The 9,697-nt window shown below is 38.1% G+C and overlaps 1 pseudogene; it reads right to left on the reverse strand.

Moving 5' to 3' along the window:
* Positions 1-1,115: 1,115 nt before the first annotated feature.
* LOC102286364 (olfactory receptor-like protein OLF2) lies at positions 1,116-9,264 on the reverse strand (annotated as a pseudogene).
* Positions 9,265-9,697: the final 433 nt, after the last annotated feature.

Here is a 9,697-nt window from a genome sequence, read left to right on the forward strand (position 1 = left end):
CTCCTACTTGGGCTTTAGCAAAACCAGTACAATATTGTAAATTAAATAAATAAAACTGAAAAAAAAAATTAGTAAATAAAATGTTTTCACTCAAAGGCATCTTATGAAGGCACTTGGATAGACTTAGTTACCAAATTATTTTTGGCTTATTTTATTGTAGCAAACACTCAAGAATGCATTTGATTCTTACAGGGTCCTTCAAATGAATGCTAATGTCTTCTTTTTACTAAATAAGCCACTTTCAGCAATTCAATCACCAGCAAACTATAGTAGAGCTTTGTGAAAGTTTTCAAATATCTTCTAACCAGAGAAGAGTTCTTTGGTTTAATTATTTTAAAAAAATCATCTGTATGTCTTTACATACAGCAACTTTCCATTACTTTTAGTATTCACAACCAGTTTATGTACTTAGATATAAGGTGTGTGTATTTTTGTGTGAGTTTGTGCTCAGTCATGTCTGACTCTTTGTGACCCCCTAGGCTGTAGCCTGCCAGTTCCTCTGTCCATGGAATTATCCAGGTAGGAATACTGCATTGGGTTCCCTTTCCCTTCTCCAGGGGATCCTCCTGACTCAGGGATCAAACCTGCACTTCCTGCATCTCCTGCATTGGCAGGTATATTCTTCACAACTGTGCCATCTGGGAAGCAGATATAAAGTACAAAACATGTGTTTAAGGCACATGCATTTAAAGCTATCAGTAATTTTTTTGGCTTTATTGTGAATAAATTTTCAATAAAATTAACTTCTTTCTTTCTCCTTTTCTCTCTCTCTTTGTTCATTTACCCACTTGCTATATATCTCCTGGTTAACAGTCCTTAAAATCAGGATGTTCATAATCCCACATTGAAGGAAATGATTTATAAAACAGATACAACAATGATCTGAAGCACAGGCTGGTGTGAGAATCAAGCTCAGAGCTTGCAGGAGAGACAGAAAATCCCTGGAGGAGGTAACTGGGTTGTAAACTGCAGCACTCCAACCTGGACATACTGAGTTTCCTTAAATGACACAGTCTTGTCCACCTTACAGTCACTCTAACTGTCCAACCATCTGCACAAAATGCTTTGTCTGCTGAGTTGCATCTCTGTTTACTTCCTACTTATCTCTTGGATACCAAACTAGTTGTGTTCATTTTCAGGAAGCAATTTTTAACTTTTTGCACTACATTTGAACAATATGCTTTGGGTTTATGTTGTCCAGTCTTTTTACATTATGGTGCAAATATAGTTAATTATAAATAACATCAATAATTATCTAATTAACACCTATCACTTCCATTAGAAAAGATTAATTTTTGTAAAAACTGCTAGATTTACTATTAAATTAGAGGAAACAAAAACTTGACAAACTAACAGTTAAGAACTTTTCCACAAATAGGGAGTCTTAAATATAAGTTCAAGACATAAAATGGAAGCATAGAGTATATAGGAAACAACACATTTTGGAATGACTTGAACATAATTAAAAAATACTTATCGATTAAACCAAATGAATCAAAACAATTTTGATTTTAATCATAGTGTAAGAGTGGGAGAAAAACATATACCTACAGCTTTACAATGGAACCACTTTCTATTTTTTTTTAATTTTATTTTATTTTTAAACTTTACATAATTGTATTAGTTTTTTTTTTTTTTTTTTTTTTTTTTGAGAACAGATGTAATCAATTAGCATGCAAGATAAATGTAAAATTATTACTACCCAGACATGTATCATGCCCCGAGTCTACAGGGGAATTTTGTGTCAGGCTGACTAATAAGGGAAGGCATTTATGATGAGGTAACAACTGAGATCTGAGATCTGAGGCAGTGACCTGAAAACACTTTTATACTCCAAATGTGCATTTATTATGTGTGATTTACCTCTATGTGTTCTTGCCTAATGATATTTCAACATTTTCACAGCATAATTTACCTTTATTTTATTTTATTTTTTTTTTTTTTCTTTTTTTTTTTTACTTTTTTTTTTTTTTTTTAAAAAGAAAATCCATCCTGAACCCTCCTCCCTCCTCCCTCCCCATACCATCCCTCTGGGTCGTCCCAGTGCACCAGTTCCAAGCATCCAGCATCGTGCATTGAACCTGGACTGGCATCTCGTTTCATAGATGACATTTCACATGTTTCAATGCCATTGTCCCAAATCTTGCCACCCTCTCCCTCTCCCACAGAGTCCATAAGCCTGTTCTATACATCAGTGTCTCTTTTGCTGTCTCGTATACAGGGTTATCGATACCATCTTTCTAAATTCCATATATATGCGTTAGTATACTGTATTGGTGTTTGTCCTTCTGGCTTACTTCACTCTGTATAATAGGCTCCAGTTTCATCCACCTTATTAGAACTGATTCAAATGTATTCTTTTTAATGGCTGAGTAATACTCCATTGTGTATATGTACCACCGCTTTCTTATCCATTCATCTGCTGATGGACATCTAGGTTGCTTCCATGTCCTGGCTATTATAAACAGTGCTGCGATGAACATTGGGGTACACGTGTCTCTTTCCCTTCTGGTTTCCTCAGTGTGTATGCCCAGCAGTGGGATTGCTGGGTCATAAGGCAGTTCTATTTCCAGTTTTTTAAGGAATCTCCACACTGTTCTCCATAGTGGCTGTACTAGTTTGCATTCCCACCAGCAGTGTAAGAGGGTTCCCTTTTCTCCACACCCTCTCCAGCATTTATTATTTGTAGACTTTTGGATCGCAGCCATTCTGACTGGTGTGAAATGGTATCTCATAGTGGTTTTGATTTGCATTTCTCTGATAATGAGTGATGTTGAGCATCTTTTCATGTGTTTGTTAGCCCTCTGTATGTCTTCTTTGGAGAAATGTCTATTTAGATCTTTGGCCCATTTTTGATTGGGTCATTTATTTTTCTGGAGTTGAGCTGGAGGAGTTGCTTGTATATTTTGAGATTAGTTGTTTGTCGGTTGCTTCATTTGCTATTATTTTCTCCCATTCTGAAGGCTGTCTTTTCACCTTGCTAATAGTTTCCTTTGATGTGCAGAAGCTTTTAAGGTTAATTAGGTCCCATTTGTTTATTTTTGCTTTTATTTCCAATATTCTGGGAGGTGGGTCATAGAGGATCCTGCTGTGATGTATGTCAGAGAGTGTTTTGCCTATGTTCTCCTCTAGGAGTTTTATAGTTTCTGGTCTTACGTTTAGATCTTTAATCCATTTTGAGTTTATTTTTGTGTATGGTGTTAGAAAGTGTTCTAGTTTCATTCTTTTACAAGTGGTTGACCAGATTTCCCAGCACCACTTGTTAAAGAGATTGTCTTTAATCCATTGTATATTCTTGCCTCCTTTGTCAAAGATAAGGTGTCCATATGTGCGTGGATTTATCTCTGGGCTTTCTATTTTGTTCCATTGATCTATATTTCTGTCTTTGTGCCAGTACCATACTGTCTTGATAACTGTGGCTTTGTAGTAGAGCCTGAAGTCAGGTAGGTTGATTCCTCCAGTTCCATTCTTCTTTCTCAAGATCGCTTTGGCTATTCGAGGTTTTTTGTATTTCCATACAAATTGTGAAATTATTTGTTCTAGCTCTGTGAAGAATACTGTTGGTAGCTTGATAGGGATTGCATTGAATCTATAAATTGCTTTGGGTAGTATACTCATTTTCACTATATTGATTCTTCCAATCCATGAACATGGTATATTTCTCCATCTATTAGTGTCCTCTTTGATTTCTTTCACCAGTGTTTATAGTTTTTTCTATATACAGGTCTTTAGTTTCTTTAGGTAGATATATTCCTAAGTATTTTATTCTTTTCGTTGCAATGGTGAATGGGGATTGTTTCCTTAATTTCTCTTTCTGTTTTCTCATTATTAGTGTATAGGAATGCAAGGGATTTCTGTGTGTTGATTTTATATCCTGCAACTTTACTATAGTCATTGATTAATTCTAGTAATTTTCTGGTGGAGTCTTTAGGGTTTTCTATGTAGAGGATCATGTCATCTGCAAATAGTGAGAGTTTTACTTCTTCTTTTCCAATTTGGATTCCTTTTATTTCTTTTTCTGCTCTGATTGCTGTGGCCAAAACTTCCAAAACTATGTTGAATACTAATGGTGAAAGTGGGCACCCTTGTCTTGTTCCTGACTTTAGAGGAAATGCTTTCAATTTTTCACCATTGAGGATAATGTTTGCTGTGGGTTTGTCATATATAGCTTTTATTATGTTGAGGTATGTTCCTTCTAGTCCTGCTTTCTGGAGAGTTTTTATCATAAATGGGTGTTGAATTTTGTCAAAGGCTTTCTCTGCATCTATTGAGATAATCATATGGTTTTTGTTTTTCAATTTGTTAATGTGGTGTATTACATTGATTGATTTGCGGATATTGAAGAATCCTTGCATCCCTGGGATAAAGCCCACTTGGTCATGGTGTATAATCTTTTTAATATGTTGTTGGATTCTGATTGCTAGAATTTTGTTTAGGACTTTTGCATCTATGTTCATCAGTGATATTGGCCTGTAGTTTTCTTTTTTTGTGGGATCTTTGTCAGGTTTTGGTATTAGGGTGATGGTGACCTCATAGAATGAGTTTGGAAGTTTACCTTCCTCTGCAATTTTCTGGAAGAGTTTGAGCAGGATAGGTGTTAGCTCTTCTCTAAATTTTTGGTAGAATTCAGCTGTGAAGCCGTCTGGACCTGGGCTTTGGTGTTGGAAGATTTTTGATTACAGTTTCAATTTCCGTGCTTGTGATGGGTCTGTTAAGGTTTTCTATTTCTTCCTGGTCGAGTTTTGGAAAGTTGTACTTTTCTAAGAATTTGTCCATTTCTTCCTCGTTGTCCATTTTATTGGCATATAATTGTTGATAATAGTCTCATGATCCTTTGTATTTTTGTGTTGTCTGTTGTGATCTCTCCATTTTCATTTCTAATTTTATTGATTTGATTTTTCTCCCTTTGTTTCTTGATGAGTCTGGCTAATGGTTTATCAATTTTATTTATCCTTTCAAAGAACCAGCTTTTGGCTTTGTTGATTTTTGCTATGGTCTCTTTTGTTTCTTTTGCATTTATTTCTGCTCTAATTTTTAAGATTTCTTTCCTTCTACTAACCCTGGGGTTCTTCATTTCTTCCTTTTCTAGTTACTTTAGGTGTAGAGTTAGGTTATTTATTTGACTCTTTTCTTGTTTCTTGAGGTGTGCCTGTATTGCTATGAACTTTCCCCTTAGGACTGCTTTTACTGTGTCCCACAGGTTTTGGGTTGTTGTATTTTCATTTTCATTCGTTTCTATGCAAATTTTGATTTCTTTTTTGATTTCTTCTGTGATTTGTTGGTTATTCAGCAGGGTGTTGTTCATCCTCCATATGTTGGAATTTTTAATAGTTTTTCTCCTGTAATTGAGATCTAATCTTACTGCGTTGTGGTCAGAAAAGATGCTTGGAATGATTTCTATTTTTTTGAATTTACCAAGGCTAGCTTTATGGCCCAGGATGTGATCTATCCTGGAGAAGGTTCCATGTGCGCTTGAGAAAAAGGTGAAATTCATTGTTTTGGGATGAAATGTCCTATAGATATCAATTAGGTCTAACTGGTCTATTGTATCGTTTAAAGTTTGTGTTTCCTTGTTAATTTTCTGTTCAGTTGATCTATCCATAGGTGTGAGTGGGGTATTAAAGTGTCCCACTATTATTGTGTTATTGTTAATTTCTCCTTTCATACTTGTTAGCATTTGTCTTACATACTGCGGTGCTCCCATGTTGGGTGCATATATATTTATAATTGTTATATCTTCTTCTTGGATTGATCCTTTGATCATTATGTAGTGACCTTCTTTGTCTCTTTTCACAGCCTTTGTTTTAAAGTCTATTTTATCTGATATGAGTATTGCGACTCCTGCTTTCTTTTGGTCCCTATTTGCATGGAAAATCTTTTTCCAGCCCTTCACTTTCAGTCTGTATGTGTCCCCTGTTTTGAGGTGGGTCTCCTGTAGACAACATATGTAGGGGTCTTGTTTTTGTATCCATTCAACCAGTCTTTGTCTTTGGGTTGGGGCATTCAACCCATTTATGTTTAAGGTAATTACTGATAAGTATGATCCAGTTGCCATTTACTTTATTGTTTGGGGTTCGAATTTATACACCATTTTTGTGTTTCCTGTCTAGAGAATATCCTTTAGTATTTGTTGGAGAGCTGGTTTGGTGGTGCAGAATTCTCTCAGCTTTTGCTTGTCTGAGAAGCTTTTGATTTCTCCTTCATACTTGAATGAAATCCTTGCTGGGTACAATAATCTGGGCTGTAGGTTATTTTCTTTCATCATTTTAAGTATGTCTTGCCATTCCCTCCTGGCTTGAAGAGTTTCTATTGAAAGATCAGCTGTTATCCTTATGGGAATTCCTTGTGTGTTATTTGTTGTTTTTCCCTTGCTGCTTTTAATATTTGTTCTTTGTGTTTGATCTTTGTTAATTTGATTAATATGTGTCTTGGGGTGTTTCGCCTTGGGTTTATCCTGTTTGGGATTCTCTGGGTTTCTTGGACTTGGATGATTATTTCCTTCCCCAGTTTGGGAAGTTTTCAACTATTATCTCCTCAAGTATTTTCTCATGGTCTTTCTTTTTGTCTTCTTCTTCTGGAACCCCTATGATTGAATGTTGTAGCATTTAATATTGTCCTGGAGGTCTCTGAAATTGTCCTCATTTCTTTTAATTCGTTTTTCTTTTATTCTCTCTGATTCATTTATTTCTACCATTCTATCTTCTAATTCACTAATCCTATCTTCTGCCTCTGTTATTCTACTATTTGTTGCCTCCAGAGTGTTTTTAATTTCATTTATTGCATTATTCATTATATGTTGACTCTTTTTTATTTCTTCTAGGTCCTTGTTAAACCTTTCTTGCATCTTCTCAATCCTTGTCTCCAAGCTATTTATCTGTGATTCCATTTTAATTTCAAGATTTTGGATCAATTTCACTATCATTATTCGGAATTCTTTATCAGGTAGATTCCCTATCTCTTCCTGTTTTGTTTGGTTTGGTGGGCATTTATCCTGTTCCTTTATCTGCTGGGTATTCCTCTGTCTCTTCATTTTGTTTAAATTGCTGAGTTTGGGGTGTCCTTTCTGTATTCTGGCAGTTTGTGGAGTTCTCTTTATTGTGGCTTTTCCTCGCTGTGTGTGGGTTTGTACAGGTGGCTTGTCAAGGTTTCCTGGTTAGGGAAGCTTGTGTCGGTGTTCTGATGGGTGGAGCTGTATTTCTTCTCTTTTTCAGTCGCTGTGGGGAGGGAGGGAGGGATGCTGCAAACAAATAACACTGGCGTGCGCTCGCAGTGCCTCAGCCACACTGGGTCTGCCCCCGCTCACGGCACGTGTAGCCTCCCTGCCCACACTGCTCGGGCTCTAGGTTGTTCCGCCGGGAACAATCCGAGGCTGGCCCTGGGTTGGATGTACCTCCCAGGTCCAAGCCGCTCAGGTTCAGGCACTCGGGTAGTCCTCAGAGGCGCAGACTCAGTTGGGCCTGAGTTTTGTGCTCTTCCCAGGTCCGAGCAGCTCAAGTGATGAGGTGTTTGGCGAGCGCCAATGCTGCGACTTATCGCCTCCCCGCCACTCGGTTATCTGGGTGTAAAACCAGCGCACCTTCTCAGGCAGATGTTAACCGTCCAGACCCCCAAAAAGTTTTAGTTAGCAAAGAAGCCTGCTTACAGTTTTATAGATAATGTCTCTCTGGGGCTGCGATTGCCCCCTTCTGGCTCTGGCTGCCTGTCACCGGAGGGGGAAGGTCTGCAGCCGGCTATCTCTGATCAATTCTTTGTTCCGTGCGCGGGCCTGGCGGTGTCTTAGGTTGGGGCTGGCTTTTCGCGTGGTAGATATCCCACAGTCTGGTTTGCTAGCCCAAATTATTTCGCTCAGATAGTGCTCAGGGTATTCAGGCCAGATTCTTACTCTAAGCGATGCAGCCCGCGCTGCGCCTCCCTGCCCAGCCCCCGCTTGCTAATGGCGCGTGCAGGCGTCTGCGCTGCTTCTCCGCTGGGGGAGTTACCGTAGGACTCATAATCTTGAGTTTTAATTGTGTATTTATTTTTTCTTCCTGTTATGTTGCCCTCTGTGCTTCCAAAGCTCGGCACAGATTCGCAGTGAGAAGGTTTCCTGGTGTTTGGAAACTTCTCTCTTTTAAGACTCCCTTCCGGGACGGAACTCCGTCCCTCCCTCTTTGTCTCTTTTTTTGTCTTTTATATTTTTTCCTACCTCCTTTCGAAGAGTTGGATTGCTTTTCTGGGTGCCTGATGTCCTCTGCCGGCATTCAGAAGTTGTTTTGTGGAATTTACTCGATGTTTAAATGCTCTTTTAATGAATTTGTGGGGGAGAAAGTGTTCTCCCCGTCCTACTCCTCCGCCATCTTGGCTCCTCCCCATAATTGTATTAGTTTTGAGCCTCTTTCACATCGTTGTTTCTTAAGGTATAAATCAGGGGGTTTAATATGGGAATCACAAGGGTATAAAACAAGGAGGTCATATTGTCTTCATCAAGAGAGTAGGATGAACTTGCCTGGAAATACACGAAGAGCAGAGTTCCCTGGGAAATTGCCACAGCAGTTAGGTGGGAGGTGCAGGTAGAGAAAGCCTTGAACCTCCCTTCAGTAGAGTGGATCTTTATCACTGCTAGGATGATGTAACAGTAAGACAGAAAAGGACCTGAAAGCGTAATCAGTTCAACGAAGCCAAAAATGATAAATATCACTAACTCATTGACCTGTGCATGTGAGCAAGATAGAGAAGGTAGAGGAGGAACATCACAGAAGAAATGATTAATCTCACTTGATTCACAGAAACACAAGTGGAATATTAATATTGTATTAATTAAAGCATCTACAATGCTGATCATGTAAATCCCAACCACAAGCAGGGAGCACACCCTGCTGGACATGCTGACCGCATAGAGCAAGGGGGTGCTGACGGCCTTGTACCGGTCATAGCCATCACTGCCAGCAGGAGACACTCAGAATCTACAAAGGTACAGGAGATCAATGACTGCAGAGCACAGCCATAAAAGGGGATTGATTTGTTCTTGGCAAGGAGGTCTATCAACATCTTGGGTCCAATTGCTGTGGAATAGCAGAGGTCACTGAAGGAGAGGTGACCGAGGAAAAAGTACATTGGCATGTGAAGCTGGGAGTCCATTTTTATTAAAATGATCATCCCAAGATTTGCAACAAGAATAATGAGATAAACAACCAGAAATGTGGTAAGTGTCACTTTGATTCTAGGGTCATTACTAATTCCCAAGAGAATAAATTCATTCAAGGAAGAGCAGTTTTCTCCATCCATTCTTCTTTATTCTAAAATGATCCAGAACTACAAAAAAAAAAAAAAAGTGAGATCAAAGGTTTAACTTTTCTTGACATTTGGAAAAAAAAAAAGATTTATTAAGTGCATTATATTTTTATATCCTTTATCCTCATAACATAGCTTAGAGATGTCTCATTGTATGTTGTTGACAAAAGTTGAAGTGTCTAGGATAGGATTTTGACAGTTTGATCCTCAATTTGGATGTCATCTGTGAGGTATGTGAATTGTGTGAAACTTCATTGCTTTATCTCAGCAATCAATCATGAGATTAGAGATCACTACAGGTTAATATGATATGAAAACAACACCCAAATTAAAGAGACAAAACTGGAATATACAACCGTGTATTTATAAGATAAATAAACAGTTGAGCATAAAAGTGGTTATACTTCTTGAGTTATTTAAGAATCAT

Source organism: Bos mutus, chromosome 16 (genome assembly GCF_027580195.1).
Source record: "Bos mutus isolate GX-2022 chromosome 16, NWIPB_WYAK_1.1, whole genome shotgun sequence".
Taxonomy (NCBI): domain Eukaryota; kingdom Metazoa; phylum Chordata; class Mammalia; order Artiodactyla; family Bovidae; genus Bos; species Bos mutus.